At 43.5% G+C, this 20,920-nt stretch overlaps 1 pseudogene; it reads right to left on the bottom strand.

Moving 5' to 3' along the window:
• Nucleotides 1-18,555: 18,555 nt before the first annotated feature.
• On the bottom strand, nucleotides 18,556-20,614 carry LOC119826157 (annotated as a pseudogene).
• Between the last annotated feature and the right edge of the window lie 306 nt (nucleotides 20,615-20,920).

Raw genomic sequence — 20,920 nt, 5'->3', positions numbered from 1 at the left:
GTGGGGAGTTCTGGCAGAGGTCATTGAGATGACTAGCAGGGCTGGGATGCAATTTTACTATGTACCAGCAGGTGACAGTGTTGTCTGTTTTGGCAACCACACTGGTGCCATGCTGTTGGTTCTAAAAAAAATTAATTAATGGCATTTTTTTGAGTTAAGACAACTTCATACTCTGCTGCTTAAGACTGTTATGTGTGATGATAGGCAGTGTTTCATGCTTTGCATGACTACTCACAACATGCTATGATTGTGGGCCAGGTAAAAAAAGTCTCTGAATTCTAAACCCTGTCCTTGGAGAGTGACCTTATCAACATCTGCCCAAGGCAGAAGAGGAGAGAACAGAAGATGGGAGAAGGACAAAATAAAGAGAATTTACAGTGACTATTAAGCTTTCTATTTATCAGAACCTTAAGCCAAGACTTATGAGGATAACAGTACAAACATGACGTATAATCACAGGATAAATAACATGGTCTTTGCCACTAATGTCTGAAACAAGGGTGGGGGGGGGCAGCTTGGCAACTGTGAGATCTGATACTCTCTCCAAGTAGATAGCGTCTGTGGTGTTCACATTAAAGGATCCTCAGCTGGTGTCCATCAAACAAGTGATCCATTACTTACAGGGGAAGGAATTCCCACACATATGGTGCCAGTGGTCTAGGTTGATTGCGGTATGAAAGCAGTTGGGAAAATCAGCAATTTGTCCTGACAGACGTATAGTCATGACGATAGTAGTAAGTGTTCACAATGTAAACACTGACAAGAAAAGGCAAAAGTTGTCAGAATAGATCCAATAAGCAGTGTTCAAATATGTTCTGCCTCTGAGAAGTATACTTCACATGCGGAGGCTGAAAAGATGCAAAGGAAAAATCCGATGTAAAGTCTTATCAAAGAGAGCTGGCATGGTCTTATTAATGTGAGACTATCGCCAGTGACCAGGAAGTTCATTTCCTAATGATCATAGAATCAATTCATAAAAGAAGACATGGTCCAGCCAGACTTACAGCAGAAGCGGCAAGAACTTCAAGAACAACCGAATGAACAGCAAATGTGACTTGGGAGCTCAAATACGCTTCTTTGGATGATTGACAGAGCAGATAGAGGGAATTAGCCACACTATGGATTGTGAGCACTATCAACAAACTCGACCTAATTCACACTTATAGTGCACGCTGACAAACAATAGACACATATACAACTTTTTCAAGGGAACAGATCACATTTGCCATGATAGATCATTTTGAGGGTAAGAAAAAATAACTTAGCCGGGTGTGGAGATTCATGTCTCTACTTCCAGCAATTGGGAACTGACTCTGGAGGTCCTGAGTTGAGCCCAACATGGTCTATAGAGTAGGACTCTGTCTCAAAAATGAATAAATAAATTAATCTTTCAAAATTGATAAGGATCCAAACCACAGATACCCACAATGTACTAGACTCTCCGAAAGCTAGAAGAGAGGATGTTGGAAGATTTTTACATATAGAATGATAAATGAGTGTGGGGTCATCCATATGTAGGCTGTCCATGCCCCAGTGTGTGAGTTTGTAAAGCATTGAGTCCTGTTAGCGCTGCCCATGTGCACAGGCTTATAAGGTCACCCACTGGGGCTTCACATCTCCGTGCATAAAGGTGGCACTAGCTGGGCTCAAAGCGTTATAAAACAGAAAACTAAAGACTGGACTTAGGAAAGAGATGTTCTGGGAGGGGTGGATGTGATCAGGATACATTGTATACATGTATGAAACTTAAAAAGAACAGTTACATAGGAATACAAAAGGATGATACATGCTTGGTGTTCTGCTTGGTTTGTGCTTTTTTGCTTTTGTTTACTTTTGTTTGGTTTGGTTGTTGTTGCTGCTGTTTAACTTGGCAGAAACTGGGGTCATTTGGGAGATGGATTCTCATTTAATAAAAATGTCTCCATCAGATTGACTTGGAGAGTTTTCTTGATTAATGATTGATATGGGAGGTCCCAGTCTACTGTGGGTAGGGCTACCCCTGGGCAGGTGGGCCTGGGTTCTATTTTTTTTTAAAGCACACTAAGAAAGCCAAGGCAGCAAGTCAGTGAGGAGCATTCCTTCTGTGGCTTCTGCTGCTCTTCCAGCCTTGAGCTCCTACCCTGACTTCACTTCATGAAGGACTGTGAGCTGCAAGGTGACGTGAACTCCTCTCCCAAGGTGCTTTTGATCATGATGTTTACCAGAGACTAGTAAGCAAACTAGAGCGCTGTCATGATAGGTGATAGGTGACGGCTTCCCCATGAGAGCGCTGCAGATGAGAGCGCTGCTCAGTGCGCGGGGTCTCCAGATGAGAGCTGCTCAGGGCGCGGGGTCTCCTGATGAGAGAGCTGCTCAGGGCGCGGGGTCTCCAGATGAAAGAGCTGCACAGTGCACGGGGTCTCCAGATGAGAGCACTGCTCAGGGCGCGGGGTCTCCAGATGAGAGAGCTGCTCAGGGCGCGGGGTCTCCTGATGAGAGGCATTGAGTGCTGCACAGTGAGCCGGGTCTCCAGATGAGAGGCAGTGCGTGCTGCACTACCAACAGGTCCGGTTTGGGGATTGGTCATACATTAGTCAAGAAAGAATAATGCTAAATTTAGTGTTAGACAGTGGAATAAATCTTTGATCAGAATAATTAATGAGCAGATGAGTAAAAACAAATGAAGGAATAACTAAACAAGCTCTTTACCATAGTGGGAATTACTCTAGAAAGGGAAGGCTTAAAGCTCTCGCGCCTACCGTAGTTAAAAATCAAACAGAACTTTTTTTTTTTTTTTTTGGTTTTTCGAGACAGGGTTTCTCTGCAGCTTTTAGAGCCTGTCCTAGAGCTAGCTCTTGTAGACCAGGCTGGTCTCGAACTCACAGAGATCCGCCTGCCTCTGCCTCCCGAGTACTGGGATTAAAGGCATGCGCCACCACCGCCCGGACAAACAGAACTTTTAAACGTCACATATGTCAAAGAAGAAGCTGAATGGTAAATTATAAAATATTTTAACATGAACAAAAATAGAGATTCAAAATATGTAAATGTTTGAGACACCACTGAAACAGAATTTAGGAAATACTTTACATTTTGTGTTATTCCTGTTGACATTTGGATGCCCATGTCTTCTGAGATCCCACCAGAACCCTTCTCTAAATAGACCTTCACAGTATTCTAGACCTTACCCAGCCCACTTCTCTGAAGGTTTGTGAATTCCTTAAACAAACTAGTTTCAAAGACTTGAGAACATTTGGTCAAGTCTAGTCAGTCACAGCAGTGACTTCATTCTGGGTTCAGGTTTCCGTGACAGTTACTTTTGCATTACTGTGTACAATACCTGCAGAAACAGACACATCTTGCTTATGATTCTATTCATTATATAATGGGAATCCATTCACTGCAGTGGAGAGGGTGTGGCAGGGATCCATTCTCTGCAGTGGAGAGGGTATGGCAGGAGATCCATTCACTGCAGTGGAGAGGATGTGGCAGGGGATCTGTTCACTACAGTGGAGAAGGTGTGGCAGGGGATCTGTTCACTGCAGTGGAGAGGGTGTGGCAGGGGACCCATTCATTACAGTGGAGAGGGTGTGGCAGGGGATCCGTTCACTGCAATGGAGAGGGTGGGGTGTGGCAGGACATGGGAGTTCACAATATTTCATTTAGGATGCAAAGGGAAGAAATCTGACTAAAGACCAGATATAATCTTAAGGGTCACACCTCCAGTGACCTCCTTACATTAGTAAAGACTCACCCCCTAAAGTTTCTGCCAGGTCCCAAAATAACATCATCAGATGGTGAATGAGTATCCAGAACATAATTCCTTGGGGGAGCACTCATATTCAAAGCATAACACCTCATGAAGATAGTCATAAGCACCAACTAAAATGTTAACAAGTCTAACCACCATATGTATCAAAGATGGTGTGTGCACGCGCTGACGGTGGTGTGTCCTGGCACTGATGCCGGGATTTTGCGTTTTATTGAATTTCCAAGGTTTAACTTGAACTTCTCAACTGCGATTCCTCGGCAATTCTTAATAGTAACTAACCAAAACGGAAAAACATTATGGAAATTTCAACAAATCTAGAAGGAATGTTTAACAAAATCCCCTACCCAATTCCTAATTTTTAAAAATACCTCTTTGACTGAGAGTGCAAGAAAGACACCCCGAGATTGATGCCCAGAACCTCTGTAAACGTGAGGCTCACTGGCCTGTAACCCCAGTATTGGGGAGTCAGAGACAGGAATCGCCAAGTAGAACAGACTGACTGAGTTTCAGCCCAAGCCTGTGAGAGATTCTGTCTCAAAAACAGTGGTGCATGTCTGAGGTACAACACCCAAGGCTGTCCTCTGGCTTGCACATGCACGTTCACACACAATGCACCCACCAGCCCCCCACCCCATTCCATCAACTTAGGCAACTGATCTAAAACTTAATAAAAGCTGAAGTTTCCCCGCAGTTTCTGGAGCTGGCTCGCTGCTGTTGCTCCTGTGTTTTTGTTCTCCTCTCTGAATCTGGGTCCCAGGCATGAAGTTCCATGTCATTGGTCAGGTGCCCTCTCTTCTGAAATGCTGTTTCTCCACCCAGGAGCCTCTGTTTACAGAAGCCAGTGATGGTGGATGGTGACTGTAAATTATGGGCTGATTTTCAAGCATGAAGGTGATAAATGAACAGATTTTCCCCCAGATTGCTGAGCAAACAGCGGTAGAGCAAACTAATGTAAAGATATAATCATGATTAATCTCTTGATTAAAATAATTAATCTTGGTTAATTCTGCATTTAATCATTTCTTTTTATCAATGTCTAACATGCAGCTTTATAGAAATATTCATTTAGACTAATGGATATTTCATTCCTCCAATTAGTCTGTTTATTCTGAGCTCCTAAATGCCTTAAATTCCAGCTCTTGCGTTTATAGGAAATCTCAGTAGCATCATCTGGGCAGGGTGTCCCTTTTGTACTCAAGAAGTCTTTGCCATATTTGGTTGAGGGAAAGACAGAGTTAAAAATCTCTCTCAGGGCCTGAAGGAGACTCCTGGGTGTCCCTTATCAAACATTTGCTTGAGGGGTCCAAGTATTACACTGTATACTAGCTGTTACTGGTGCTAAAAACTTCAGCGTGTGTTTCGTAAGAATTCACAATTCATTCTTTTGCATCTGATGTCTGGTGGGTCCTCTAACACAGGCTTAGACTTCCCAAGTCATTGCAGAGAAATCAGAAGTTCAGAGTGGTGTTGTAGCTTCTAAGGATTATGTGGCGGAGAACAAAGGCAACCTTCTGCCTTCTCAGAATCTCTTGCCCTCTGCTAATTGGAACAAGCTTTATAAAAAACAAGAGTGGTTTTGCAGAAGACCCAGATCTGTAAATTCTTAATAAGTATACCAAGAGATGCAGGACATCCACTTTAGCTCACCTGTCTTGAAAAAAGCAGGAGATCATTTAGTTTTTACTCGTGGCTTATTTATCGGCTCCATGCTAAACACTGTCCTCGGAGTCAGGAGCCCAGCAGGGACAATAGGTTTAAAACGGTGACTTCTGGTCCTTGTAAGAATGCTTGGCCTTGGAATTTAGTGCCCGCATCCCTAAGATAAATTCACCCCAGTCAGAATCTCTGGGATGCATCTGGTAAGAAGGGCTCATAAAGGGAAGATGGGAAGAGGGGAATGGGTGGGTCAGGGTGGATCGGGTTAGGCACAAGTGCCCATTGGGGCCCCACTGGTAACAGCAGCCTCCCCTCCTGCTAGATATGCTTCACTCCGGTACTTTTCTTCCATCTGAGCTTACCTTGTTTATCTATTGCTCATCTTACTCTTTTCTTTCTCCCCCCACTGTAACCCCAGCCTCAGGGGAACATAAATTGTATTTTGTTTCTTGCTGCATTTTCAGAAGAGGAAGCAATGTTTGGCCTATATCAGAGGTACTGGGTAAATCCTTATTGCACGAATGACAGGTGAAATGTGGGCTCTGAATGACAGTAACTAGCAGCAAGCAGCTTTTTTTCCCTCTGCGCCAGCTCCATAGTAGCAATTTACTGGTGATCTCTCTTCATCCTCACAGCGTCCCTGATCACAGCCCCGCTGTACAGATGAGAAAACTGACTTACAGAGGAGATGCAAAACTTCATGCTCAAAGTCACTGCCTGTCTGCTGCTAGGGCCACTGCAACCCCTGGAATGTTTGGTGGTCAGTCTACCCTTCAGTGTTACCAGTTTCTCAATAATCCCCAAGATATCTTTTTGCCCAGATGATGTTTAACCATGGACGTTGGAAGTGTCTCAGATTTTGGTGTATTTATTGTTTTTATAAATTATATCAGGTTCACAGTAGAATCGTTGTATGATAAGCCTCATGCTTATTTACTTTGATTTGATTTTCTCTGTGAGGAAAGAAAGTAATTGAGTGTAGCTGGGAAGGCAGACCTTGCCCATCATTCTGCTCCACTGTATCTCTGCAGGAGCTCCCTGTTAGCAGGTAGGGATGTCCTAGCCGGAGTAGCTCTATAACCTTGGAGAAATCCTCCAGTGGAAGAGACATCAGCTCAAAGTCAGGACACCCTTGGAACTGGATACCACGATGATATATCTTTCATTATGTAAAAGAAAAAATATATTACTGACTTAATCTGACATAGGCATTGTTAATAAGCTGTCTGAGCCGCAGAGAAAGCATGTGGCTCATGCAAGGTCACACAAAAATATTAATGGAAATCTCACACAAGCTGGTGGTGGTGAGGCCCACTGCCAACAGCATGATGAATTCTATTTAAAAAAAATGAACGAAACTTTCTTTCCAGTGTCCCACTCACACTTCAGATTGGATCAGAGTACCCCCCAAACCTCTGTCTTCCCTGAACCAATGCTTGCCCAGATATCTCCTTTCGATTTTAGATGAAGGGTTTCGTTCCTGTCTGTGATATAAGGAGACATATAATTATGGAAGATATTTCACAATCTGCTCATTGTCCTTGTATCTCAGTTTAATTCTTTGCCACATTATAGCATCAACTGGGGTTCCTTTTTTCATAAAATGCCTCAGTATAGTCTTCTAGTCCCGTACACCCTTCACCTGTTGCTCTGCCCATCTGAAGTGTCTGCCAGCTAAGTCCCTAACTCAGAATTGTAAACTCTTGGACCATGTGTAGAAAATTATTTAAGTCCAACCTTGGCTTCTGAAGAGAGGGACACTGAGGCCAGGATAGGCAACTGGACTTAGTTCGCATAGCTGGGCAACTGCTCTGCTGGGATTTGAACCCACTTCTTTCTGCTTTGTTTCCCTTTACCCATGTCTATCTACCTGGAATGAGACCTGCCATGCATGCATAAGCCTTCTCTGATTTACCCCAGAACAAGGCAGTGTTCTTCCTAGTCTCTACATCTGGGTTGGCTCTTTCTTGCTCCATCTGCCAGAAGAAAGGGGCCCTGTGAACTCAATCATGGAAGCCAGACATCACAGAGTTAGATGTTTCATAAAGCTTCTTTAATATGGGCCTAGATGTTACTCATGAGTTAGAGCCCCATGATCTCACCACCTCTTAAAGCCTCACCCCTTGGTATTGTATTATCATGCTAACAACATCCGAATTTGGGGAGTCACTCCAACTATTAGTACCTTCTGTGGTGCTTTGAATGGGAAAGACTCTTATAGATGCACACGTTTAAGACACTAGATCCCTATTGTTTGGGAAGTGTCTTAGTTTGGGTTTCTAGTGCTGTGATCAAACACCATGACCAAAGCTACTTGAGGAGAAAAGAATTTGTTTGGCTTACTCTTCCACAGCACTGTCCAACACTGAAGGATGTCAGGACAGGAACTCAAACAGGGCAGGAACCTTGAGGAAGGAGCTGATGCAAAGGCCGTGGAAAGGTACTGCTAACTGATTTTCTCTGTGGCTTGTTCAGTCTGGTTTTTTTTTTTATATATATATAGAACCCAGAACCACCTGCCCAAAGATAGCACCTTCCATAATGGACTGGGTGCTGCCCCATCAATAACTAATTAAGAAAATGCCCTACAGGCTTGCTTGTGACCAAACATTATAAAGGCATTCTCTTATTTGGGGCTCCTTCCTCTCAGAGGACTCTAGCTTGTGTTATACGGACATAAAATTATCTAGCATAGGAAGGATTAGAATGTTTGAACTTCATGGAGGAAGTGTGTCATGAGGGCAAGCATTGAAACTTCTAAAGTCCCCTTGGTATCCAGTGTGTTCTCTGCTTCCTGCCTGTGGATCCTGATGTGAGATTCCAGCTGCGCCATAGCCATACCCGCCTGCCTGTTATCAGGCTTCCAAATGTGATGGTGATGGACTCCCATCCCTCTGAATCTGTGCAGCCTAAACAAACCCTTCCTCCTATAAGCCTCCTATAAGGTCATGGTGTTTATCACAGCAACAGAAAAGAAACTAATACATCCTCTAAAATGACCTTGTGGCCTACAAGCTTCATGAATGTCAAGATTTATTGACTAGGACCTTATACTAAAGGACTCAAATGCCAGGCAGAACCATATTTGCTTGATAGCTGCCACACAGAGAATATGGTGTCTGCTTAGTTTCTGCAGAAAACTGATCAGGGTTATCTACAGTAGCCTGCAGGGTACCTGGCATTCTTCTCAATTGTACCTACCATAGTCAGAAGACATCGGACTCCAGCTTCTGTAGCCCTTCAGTGTGGACCCACAGCAGGGACTCTCCAGGGAGCTCCAACATTGGACCAAGGATGCAACATCACTTCCCCTTGTCCTGACATGTCTGTCATCTTGGACTGAACAGCTGCCGGGTTCTCTGCCTCTGTGCAAACAGCCATTGTGATAATACTAAACTTCTTGTTGTGTAAGACAATATAATAATTGTGATTATATATTTATGTAATATATAACAAAACCTGTGTATATATAAAGTGTGTGTGTGTGTGTGTGTGTGTGTGTGTGTGTATTCTATTCTAAAGAACTCTGACTAAAACACTTAACATTTTATTTTCTTATTTCCCATTTGAGTTCTTTGGAAATTAATGATCCTATGTGTTCATGCAGAAAGAAGAGACCCAGTCCAGCTTTTGACTTTAAAGAAGCAGTTATCTCTCGTGGAAGGCACTTCACTCTCCAATTCTACGCTTTGTGGAGAAAGCTCTTCCCTTGCCTCGCCATTAGAGTGGGTGCTGTGGGCTGAGTGGCTGTAGGCTCAGGCAAGGCACCAAATGGCTGCCTGACCATACTGTAAGCAGCGGCTGCAGCTTTTCTCTGAGTTGAACTTTAGGCCTCTTCTAGCTACTTTCAGCCTAGTTCATTGAAATTTTGTGGTAATTTTTTTAAAGCAAAATCCTGGTAAACTGCCAAGTGCCCTAAGTGACTGTACAAATCATTTGAAATGAACCAATAACAGTTGTCTTTTAGCTTCCCTCAGAGATATTTCTAAGGACTATGACGGTGATGAGACATGATATAGAAGCATTGTGCTTGCAGGATTAGCATGAACGAATATACTGAGGAGTCTCTTCTTTGCATCATTTAAAACTTTTGTTATTATGTGTATCTATGACATATGTGCATGAGCCAGGTGTGTGTGTGTATCAATGACATATGTGCATGAGCCCAGGCGGGTCTGTGTGTATATATGACATATGTGCATGAGCCCAGGTGTATGTACATGTGTGTGTATGACATATGTGCACGAGCCCAGGTGTATGTGCATGTGTGTGTGTGTGTGTGTGTATGACATATGTGCATGAGCCCAGGTGTATGTGCATGTGTGTGTGTGTATGACATATGTGCATGAGTCCAGGCATGTGTATGGAGGTTAGAGGACAACTTGAGGGAGTTGTTTCTCTCCTTCCACAGTGGAATCCAGGGAGCAAACGAAGACCATAGGGTTTGAATGGCAAACATCTTTACCCACCAAGTCACTTTGCAAACCCTTGTCCATCTTTTGATCCTAAGCTTCTGGGTCAATTTTTAAACATCTTATCATGACTATAAGATCTGGGTGGGGGACCGAGTTGCTCCCCAACAGGGTCCCTGAAGGAGTACCTCACCTTGGTTTGGCAGCAGAAGGAAGATTCTAGCAGCTGTGGATGATGCAGCTAATGTATTGGCTTCTCTCTTCTGTCTCATGTCCCACTAGAACCTCTGGTCTAAAACAGGAACATCACCTCCTTGCAGGACTGTGCCTTTACAAAGGACCCAGACTCTCTTTGAATGACATGTAGAAATGATAGTGATTGGCTCAGTTTCTACCATGTCAGAAAGGAATCTGTGATTCTCTTCTCTTTAAGAAGAACTGCATATTACGCATGCTAGAGACAGAATGCTGATGTGAATAACCTGTTGCTTCGCTTGTTCCAGGCACGCCTGGAATAGCCACCTGAGCAGACACAAGGTCTTTTGGTCTGCTGACTTTCCAGGGACTGTCACCTTTTAATTAAACTCATAACCTTTCCAGTTCAAAGGATACAATCGCAGCTTTGAGATCCACGGGATAAGTAGATGTTGAGTCTCCTTGGCATCAGGATTCAGAGCCAATCATGCTGTGTGCTGGGCTGGGAGAGTGGGTCTCTGGAGCTGTAGGGCAAAGGGGAAGTGGTTTAGGGAATGTGTGTGCTATTTACAATGCTGAGATTGAATTCTTCCTGGCTGGGGACTCATAACCCTATGGAGACAGATCAATGTTCAGAGCACAAGACAAACTCATGCTGGGTCTGCGCACGAGCCCCGCCCCTTGACTTTTGATAGTCAGTTGTTCAATAAATAATTACTGGGCCCCCTGCTGTACTCTACGCTCTGGGCTAGAGATTTATTTATTGGTACTAAGTTCAAACTGTGCAGGGGGCACTGGATAGGCCTTCATTCATTTGCAAATACTTTCTAAACTCCCATGATAGTAAGTATAATTATTGCCTCAAATATTGTAAGAACCAACAGCAAGACGGGACAGGCCGTGTGCCTGCAACTTGATCCACGTGGTCACTGTCAAAATATTGTATTCACAATAATGACAGTCACTACCCTGTCCTGAAAAGTCATAGTTTAATCAAAGAGAAACTTTCCATGCTGAAGAGGTTATATTCTAACTAGTTTGTATATAAGAAACAAATACGACAAGGTGACAACCAATTTTAAAATACAGCAACTGATATCTTTCAATTGTCACAACTTTTTGAGAGAAAAGCATATTATTATCTCAATATGATAGTTGGGAAAGTAAAGGTTCCGAAACGAGGACAATTGCTATGATAATAGTAATGACACTGACCATGGTGATAATACCTAGGTTGTGGTCTATTCTATGACATTCTCTTACCTGGTAATATAAAACCATGACATTGTATTAGCCTATTTTGCAGATAAGAAAACAAAACAAAGAGATCATATACCTTGAGATGGGTCACAGCACTAACAACCGTGGAAGCCGGGGCTTGAGTCATGCCTTCCCTTTTTTATCAAGAGGTTTCTCCAACATCTTTGTTTTCTCTGCCGATGGACTTAGGGTCACTATTTACCCACAGGTGAGTAGGTTAGCTGTTGTATAGCCAGGTCTGCTCCAAAACAACAACCTAACTTCTAGGGAGATCTTAAATATTACGTGACACACATGTACCCTGATTTCTAGAGCTATGAAAGCAGTGAGTACTTTTAGTGGGCTAGGTTAGTGTAATAAAATAGTGATGACCAATGGCATCATGAGAAGGGACACAGGATTAGAGCCTAACAAAGTCAAGGGAGGACCATGACAGCATGATGGGGGGATTAAAGTGGCAAGAACAAGGGCAGGTCCTGCAGCAAGCAGGAAGAATGGCTGGAAACAGCTGAACTGAGAGGCAATGGTCAGATTAGGCATCCACGTCTCTGTATGAGTTGGAAGGCTAGAGGCAAGCCTGGAAGTGCACTGTGACCCACTAAAAGGATTGAGAAGCAACAAAGTGCCCAGACTCCTGTGTTTGCGCTCAGAACTTCTGGGCTTTAATCCTTGTAATTTCAAGGCAGTTTTAGTTGATTTTTATTATTTACTGATTTAGTTATGCTGGGATTTGAATGAAGAACTTTCACACATGCCAGACAAGCCTTCTGTTACCTAACTATACATTCCCCACCTTCAGGACTAACCGTAGCATGCAGTCGTGAAGGAAAAGTGGAAAGAAGGAGACAATGAAGCTTTTTTAAGGGTTCATCACTCTCACAGGGGGCTGGGAGGAAGAAGTGCTAAACAGAGATTTTCACCTACATCCCCCCAGCAGGAACTTGCAGAATGGTCTCTAGCTGCCAGGGAGTGTGGGAGATTAAACCAAATATCTAGTCCACTGCTGGGGTTCAGCATGCATAAAAGGATGGAAGGATGGATATTGAGTAGACAACTGGGACTGGCTATACACAGCTCTCATTTTGAGGACCTTTATTTTGGACAGTGTGTGTGTGTGTGTGTGTGTGTGTGTGTGTGTGTGTGTGTGTATTCCTGAGTATTGAACCTGGTCCTTGCGCATACTTGATAAGCACATCTCTTTGACATACACACTCAGTCCCATACCTGGGAAAGAATTTTGACAGATAGTTCTAGATTTGTATCCATTCTCCCTTTCCTGGCTTCAGTCCGTGTTCTCATGTTTAAGAAATGAACTGAGATAAGAGCATGAGGCTCATATCTGAGACTTTGCATGTGTGTCTTTGCTTTAAGGCAGGCCTTCATGTTCACATAGAACACCGTGCCTGAGTTCTAACATCCTTTGTCACTTCCTACTACACGTTTGAGAACAATGCCTATGACTACTTGTGTTACTCACAGGCCATGTACTGACTGAAACTAAGGATAGAAGAGTTTTTCAAAGAAGCTATCGCCTGAATTTTCCTGAGTTTTAGTTTATTTATTTGTCATCTAAAATGATGATATTTACATTAAAGCCAGGTGTGATCCCAATACTTGAGAGGTTGAGAAAGGAGAATTGTCATGACTCTGGGGATAACCTGGACTACACAGTGATACCATGCTTAAAAAGCAACTTCTCATCACAGATGACTGAAATATAAAATAATCTCTCAGCTTTTGAGAAACATCTAGAAGCTTGCTATCAGATAGGCCATACATCCAATTCTGGGCCATGCATGAGCCTGTGATCTACAAACCAATTGAAGGTATGATTTTACAGAAATATGACCAAATATATTTGAAAAAAAAGCAAGCAAGAAAATGAAGCTAAGTTATCATCATGTGACTCCCTCTGGAGTGAGTAAGTTTTTTTCTGGATTTTACACACTGTTGCAACATGACAGATAGCAGTCTACTTTGAAAAAAATGGGGAAAACAACAGTTTCTTTTTTAATTTTCTTACTGCAGATGTCTGTTTCCCTCACCTTCTGCCTTTTCTCCCCAGAATCAATCACAGGTTATTTTGGTGTCTTTGTGCTTTTATGCTGAAATCACCACCCCAGATATAGATGCAAACACTGTCTTCTTTGTCAGAGGTACCTCCGGTGCTCTCAGGGCTGCTTAGCCACTGCCAGTCTCTCATGTGCCTGTGCAAGCATCCCCTTTCTACCAAGGGGCTTGTCAGGTCCTGACTCAGGTCCCTGCTTTGGGGGCGGGGTAGGGTGGGGTGACTGCTATCCTTGGTTTTGAAAGGAAATTTTACGTCTTCCTGTCATTGCCCACAGCACCAACACTCTGAGAAAGGGCAACTTATTGGAGAAGGTGACATCATCCTTATCCTTTTTAACGGTCCTCAGGATTCCCAGAAAGCTCTGCTGAGCCCTAGGGTTCAGTCTGATGTAACTTGTCAGTTCACTGAACTCAGGGGAGGCTCAAATCAGTCCTAATCCACGCTCTTCCTGGTGGGAGAGAAACAATGCAGGCAATCAGAAACCAGATGCCAGAGAAACCCTTGCCCACACACGTGCAGATGCAAGGCTCTCCCTGACCCTCATGCTTGTGCCAACTGCAGAGCCGTCGCCATTATTTCATGTTTGTCCATGTCTCCCCCTGAGCATCGCAAATTCAACAGACACTGGCCTTGGCTGTAGATGTGGACGATAGAGATGGCAAATATGATCTGTCGTCTTTTCTTCCGAGACTCAAACTGTAGCACGGAAGCTCAGCAAACAGATACATACAATGATGAGCTTTTATAACCACACTAAAATGCGCATCACACACACATATAAATTCATATAAACATGTATGTTTGTGTGCTTACATTAATAGTGCATGTCTTTCCCATCTGCATAGGAATACAAAGTTTGAGCTAAGGTTTTTTATCAAGATAAAGTGGAATAAAGAACCAGTCAAACCGAGGTTCTTGCAGAAGGCAAAGTGAGTACCGAATGGATAACAGAAGAAGGAAGTGATAAATATCAGCCTCCTCCAGTTACAGAAATGAGGCTCTAAGTGTTATGACGATGCCTTCGCTAACCAGGGTACCGAACTCGCTAGTAAGATGAGACTCCTGTGTGAATCTGCAATATTGGCGAGTAATGAAGAGCTTCCTTTAGTTTGGCAAAGCACCTTCTTCTAACTTCCATGGTCACCAGAAGTTACACAAAACATACCTAAAGTCATTGACATATGGACAAGAAGCAGACACAGTTTCTGCTGCCTTGGAAATTGGTCACTGCCTTTCCCTCATCCTCTCCTTCATCCTGAAAACTATAATATCTATCATTCAGAATGGGCCACAGTGAAAGAATGTGTAACAGGAAAGACCAAGGCTAAGGCCACAGTGGGGAAGCAGATTCAGGAGGAAGGACGTCTGTGCTGCATTGTTAAGGGTGACCAGAATCAGTCACAGTCGGGAAGGAGAGCCAGGAATGGTGGATGGGAAACAGTGGAACGAGTGATGGGGTAAAGAGAGTTCTACGATGAATCCATTCAAATCCTGAGGCTTTCAGTTGGAATTAGTAGTTAGGTTTCATGACAAGTGTTTCTCATAAAATGGCATTTCCAGTGTTCACACAGACACATACACAAACACATATATCATATACACACATATATGTGTGTACACTAGAAATATATATATATATATATATATGTCACACACATATATGTCACACACATATATCAATATGATTAAAATGTGTGAAATGTGAACATACCAATACTTGGTAATATTGATTTTCAAATAGACAAGTTTCTTATGAATCAACCCACATTATTTTTAAATTTCTCCCACTCAGTATACACTGATACCTTATATTTTCCAAGTAGAAAAAAAAATGGGCAAAGGATATAAACAGAGAGGTCGCCTGTGCTGTTTAGTTTTATGTCGTCTTGGCACAATTTAGAGTATTTTAGAAGAAGGAACCTCAGCTGGGAAAATGCCCCCACCCGACAGATTGGCCTGTGGGCAAGCCTGTGGTATATTTTAATTGATGTTTGATGTGAGAGGGCCCATCTCACTGTGGGTAGTGCCAAAAGGTGGTCTTGGATGCTATAAGAAAGCAGGCTGAGCAGCCAAAAGTAGCATCCTTCAGTGACCTGTTTCATCCTGCATCCAGGTTCCTGCCCTGGCTTACCTCCATGGTAGATTTATAAGCTGTAAAGTAGAATAAACCATTTCCTCTCCAAGTTGTATTTGGTCACATAGATTTTTGCATCAGTACAATTCCTAACTAAAACACTAACATAGAGTAAATTTAAATAGTTCTCAAAATACAAATCACACTAAAGTTTATTAAAAATGTAAGAAAATGATGCTTATTTAAATAAACCTTGAGGAATAATTCATAAAGAATAAAATATACACACTTTCAGTGCACAGGTTAATTGCAATTGCACATTGAATGTTTCCATTGCTACAAGGACGTCTCCTTGTGTTGTCTATAATTTCATGTCTATCCAAGAAACCACTGAGACACTTCCTGCGACTAAGACTATTTTCTCTAGTTTTGTTTAGATAGATTCAGACATCAAAGAATTTTTGATGCCTGGATTTTTGTCTTTTCATGTCTTAGGTTTATCCAAGTGCACATGTGAGATGATTGTTTTTATCAAATGTATCACTATTTTCTATCTGTCTCGTGACTTCGTTTTAACACTGGAGCTCTATAGCTACTCTGTAAGGCTTGCACGTCTCCTTCACAGATGTATTCCAATGTCTCTTGGATACACATTTGGTAGTACAATCAAAGGCTTACCTGCTAAGTGAACTTTGAACTGTGTAAGATAACTGCCAGTTTCCCAAGGTTTCCACCCCAAAAAGGACAGAGTTGAGGTTGCCCACTGTCTATGCTGAAAACTGGAAAAGTTGGTCCTTTCAATGTCAGCCGCCTCTCAAGTCCATTACATCTCAGTTAGCATACTGAAATTCACACAGACATGCTTTGTTTTTCTGTGTTGTTTGTACAGTCTGTAGTTATAACTCTTTACATCCCCATTACTGATAAAATATATTTTCTCTCTTTTTCCCACTCAATTGCTTGCTCATTTGCATTTTCTGTGTGTTTTCTTCCTTTCTTTTTCATTGATTTCTCCTTTTATTTTTATTCTTCTTTGTAGAAGGAAGTGGCAGGGCTGTTTCCTGCCACCCGGCTAGCTTTACCCAAAATAATTACATGGAAACTGTATTCTTTTAAACACTGCCTGGCCCATTATCTGTAGCCTCTTATTGTTTAATTCTCACATCTTCTTTTAACCCATATTTAGTAATCCATGTAGCACCATGAGGTGTGGCTTACCAGGAGAGATCTTAACCTGCGTCCATCTCAGAGAGGAGAATCATGGCGACTCACTATGGCGAGTGCCTGAAGCATCTCCCCAACTCCTGCTACCCAGCATTCTGTTCTGTCTACTCCGCCTACCTAATTTTCTGTTCTCTTAAAGGGCCAAGGCAGTTTTCTTTATTAATAATGAAAGTAACACATAGACACTCCTCCATCACTTCTTTGTCTTCCACCATACCTTAGGTAACATATTTTTTCTTTTCTTCATGTAAGAATTTAATGTCATAAATCTCTCACTATGCCCTTTGGCAGTTGTATCCTATACATTTTCATATTTCTGAAAATCTTTATCCTTTACTTTCCAATACCTTTTTTGCTTTCCCTTCCTACCTATGAATCAGTTAGCAGAACACAATTTAAATTTAAAAATTTTGAAGATGAATTTCCCAAATTTAAAAATTTTGAAGATGAATTTGTCATTGATTTGTAGTTGAACTTTGTGTTTGGAGAACGTACTCTGTAAAAATCAAAACCTTTCAATATTATTAAAACTTACCCTATGTAGGTCTTATACATAGTTTAAATTAATTTGTTTTTCCTTTATTGTTTCACAGAGAATTCCATAATTCTCTGAGATTGGCATATTACTTTTCATGTGCATTACCCTTATACTGATCATCTAATTATTCTCCCTAATACTGAGAAGAGCATTGATGGGAACATGGAGGACCATGGGAAGAGCCATGAAGAGGATCATGGTGAGGATCATGGAGAGGACTGTGGAGAGGACTATGGAGATGACCAGGGAAAGGACTATGGATAGTGGCATGGTGAGGATCATGGTGAGGACCATGGTGAAGACTATGGAGAGGATAATAGAAAGGACCATGGATAAGGGCATGGAGAGGACCATGGAAAGGACAATGGTGAGGACTATGTAGCGGACCATGGAGAATACTATGGAGAGGACTATGGAGAGGAGCGAGGAGAGAGCCATTGACTACCAACCCTTGAAGAGCATTCATTCCTGGAGAGCTGTCAGGGTTGGGGACTAGGCAGTAGCTTTCTGAATTACAGATAGCGATAGCTAGGCATGCATAACCTCCTGCAGAGGATTGCAAGAAGGATGCCTAAGAGTCATTAACACCTGAAGAGTAGTTGCCTTAGTTGCTGTCCACTGATGTTGGATCTGCTGCAGGAGACATTTAAAGAGAATAAGGATTAACAATACCACCCTGTCAATTAATGCATATGTGAGCATTAAGGAGGGATCAAATAGCCTTTTTATATTATGACAAACTAATTCAAAAAATGAAGAGTCAAAGGCCATAACGTCTGCCCTTAATAAATCAATTTGTTTGGGGGGGGGTACACTGAGGGCAAGAAAGGGGAGTATATACATTATTCATCCTGGGTTATTCCCTCCTTGGTGGGAGGAAGCTGATCCATGGCCAGGCATACATCTCTTAGTGGTATCCATATTGACCTTGTGGCAGTCTGAGGAAAAACGCAATCATACCCTCTCCCATAGGTTAGCAGGGAGAGATGTTCAATGCTTGTAAGTTGGCCTAAGACCCTTGTCATCAAAATTGATAACGCTCATATGGAAAAGGACCTCTGTTAAGGTCAGATGAGGATCTTTCCTAGCCTCTGGTGGGAAGGTCCTGGCCAACAGCTCCTTAAGAGGTCTGATGGTCCTCTCCACAATGGCTTGTCCCTGTGGATTGCAGGTGATGCAATCCCCTCCAAGATCCCTAAAAGTCATTGAACTGTTGAGAGGCATAGGCAGGGCCATTATCAGTCCTAAGTTTCCAATTAACCCCCATGACTACCATGGTCAACTTAATGGCCTTTGACAGCTTTCTCCCCAGAAAGGATGAGGGCATAAATAAAGGAGGAATAGGTATCTATTATCACATGAACATATATAAGATCACAAAAGGTGGTATAGTGTGTATGTGCTGGATGAACTTATAGTGGTGACTGAGGAGCTAGATGGCAAGGAGCTATTATTCTCACTTTTAGATGTGGCCATAAAAATGGATTTAAACATGAGAGAAACACAAGCTGGGCCAGGGGTAGCAAGGGGAGAAGAGTTGACAAGTGGACTCAGCATCCCAAACAGCATGCTGCACTTTAGGAAGAGGGAGGGAGCTGTGGAGGAGGCTGGGATGCTGACAGATGGCTCAATCTGAAGGACTCTAGGGCACTTGGTGTCAGTGAGTGATGTTGCAGATGAAGCAGGGGCCAACCCCAGGAAGGCAGCTATAGGTTTGGAGCCTGAGGAGGTCCTGGCCAATGGCCCAGTCAATGGTGAGACAAGGGGTGTTGGGAGGCTGGATATCTTTGGAGGTGAAGAGGCTGTAGTAGTTGCTGTTAGTGCAGGTTCTGAGGATGGTGGGGCTGGAGACATCTGCATCTTCTTCAAGATCTCCAACAGCTAGGAGCTGGGAGGGAGCCTAGTGAGGTAGAAGGCGCCACAGCAGGCAGGGTGAACGTGAAAGGAGGGCTGGTGGCAGGTTTGGTTTCAACGACTAAGGTGGAGGCATCATCCGTCTTGTCCTCCAGGACCTTGTTAAACCACTGCAATGCAACTCTCCACTCCATGTCCAGGTGTTCGGCAGTGATGGAATAGCCAAGCTCAGGGGATGGAGACAGGGTGAGCTGGTCCCCTTGCTGAGAGGAAAGTGACTGAATTTGGTGTTTGTGTTGCCCAGAGCTGCCAGGCATAGGTGGGGAAGTCCAAGAGTTCTTCTGCTTCCTATTTGCTGTACCTGTAACCCTTTCTCTTGGGGACTCTGTCTATTACTAAGGGAATTGAATAAGAGAAAGAGTGAAAAGGCTCCTCCTCTCTTGTTTTCTTGGCTGGGCTCTCTGATGTCTGGGAGCAGGAGGAAGCTGGGATGAAAAGGGGGGTGAAGTGGGGCTCCTCCTCTTACACAGCTGAGTACTCCATGGGTGGAGCTGTGGGAGCTGGTGATGACATTGCAGGTGGAGCTGGGGATGCCTCCTGTGCATGTACCCATCAGGGAGCTAACAGAGGAGGTACATGGCTGTTTGTTCGAGTGGTCATCTGAGCTCGAGGAAGCCAGACTTCTCTTCAGGGAACCAGGCTTAAGCACAAAGGCGGTGGGGACTGTTGACCACAAGAGGCTCTAAGGCTGAATGCACACCCCCATGGTTATCATGGTGCCTTCTCTTGATTTCCTGGCCATTGGGCAGTAGCTGTCTTTCTCCACTGTTCTTTTCTTCTTTTCTTTAAGATAACTCAGCAAGTCTCCTTCATACAATGGTCTGGGGCATTACTTGATGGTGAAGACAGTGTTGTGTTGAGCATCTACTCTGGCAATGGTGAGTGAAGTAACTTGCTGTCCGGAAGGACAATCCTCACAGTCACTGGCTACACAACATTCTTGAGTTCTATGCAGACAGCACTGCCTTCTTGTGACCACCATTCCAGCACACTGTTGCAGAGCCCCAAGAGAGGAATACTGTGCCTGCTAAATAAGATATTGTCTTTGGGGTGTTATAACAAACTGATTAAATAAAGACCCACACTCTCAGTGGGGTAGCCTCTGGGTGGGTAGTAAAAGTAGAGTGGGGAGCACAGGACAGACTTGATAGACTCCCTGGGCTACTGACACAGGCAGTGGGGAGCATGAGTGTGGCTGGCGGCCTGTCCTGTCCTTAGAGTCCTACTCTAGGGCAGGCTGGAGTAGAGTCAGGCTTGCCTACATAGCTGCCCATGAGTAGGAGCTCAATGCGGTCCAGACCTCCAAGTAGGGATCACAGAGGCTGCTGTTGACTGCAGACTTAGACAGAGCCTGAAAAGCAGTGAGCATGGGCCATGGGTGGTGGTGCAAGTTGTGCACAAATGACAACAGGTCCCGCAGGCCATGGGGTTCATTACTCATGGTCCAGGCTGTGCTCGTCCCACTCCCCCACCAGCCAGGCCAAAGCTTGAGGCTGAGCAGTGCTACGCCAAGTGCCATGGTACCCACTGGTCCTTCAGATGTGGGTCTGACCTGGTCCTCCCAATAGGAGCCACACCTTGACTTTGCCTTCCAAACCAAGAGTACCAGCCAGTGGAGATACAGCTTCCCGAGGCAGGAGTGGAGCTGACTTGGAAGCAGCACATACAGTCTTAACTGTGACCATACTCTCCACAGCAGGCCTCTCAGGGCTTGAACTGTCTGTCTTGTCTTCATTGGGCTTAGAGAGATCAAACATGGAAGGGGCGAAGATGAAGTTACCCATTTTGTAAAGGGAAATAACAGTCAACAGGGTTGGGAAATTGT

This window comes from Arvicola amphibius, chromosome 1 (genome assembly GCF_903992535.2).
Source record: "Arvicola amphibius chromosome 1, mArvAmp1.2, whole genome shotgun sequence".
Lineage (NCBI taxonomy): Eukaryota > Metazoa > Chordata > Mammalia > Rodentia > Cricetidae > Arvicola > Arvicola amphibius.
This window is presented reverse-complemented; position numbering and strand designations above follow the sequence as displayed.